A 330-nucleotide genomic window follows, 5' to 3' on the forward strand; every position below is an offset into this window, starting at 1 on the left:
CTTTTGTTAATTACAAAAACTACAAAATAAAAGGCCAAGGCGCACCTGAGGTTGTGCTCGTGGAATTTTTCTCTTTTGTTTGATACCGAGCAATTTGAGTAAATATTTACCAAAACAAATACAAATAGATTAATGCTCAAAAGTTCAACGTTAAAAAAAAAAATCATTTTAACAAATCAAAATTCTGCAACGAACTTTCCGGCCAGTGGCCACATTGGGCAGAGATTTGAAAGACCCATCTGACTAAATTCGATGGCAGCCAGCATTCTAGGACAATATCAAGCCGAAAGGACCCAGTTGTCAGATCTTTTCGTTACAAACGCAAATAAA

This window comes from Drosophila willistoni, unplaced genomic scaffold (genome assembly GCF_018902025.1).
Source record: "Drosophila willistoni isolate 14030-0811.24 unplaced genomic scaffold, UCI_dwil_1.1 Seg169, whole genome shotgun sequence".
NCBI lineage: Eukaryota > Metazoa > Arthropoda > Insecta > Diptera > Drosophilidae > Drosophila > Drosophila willistoni.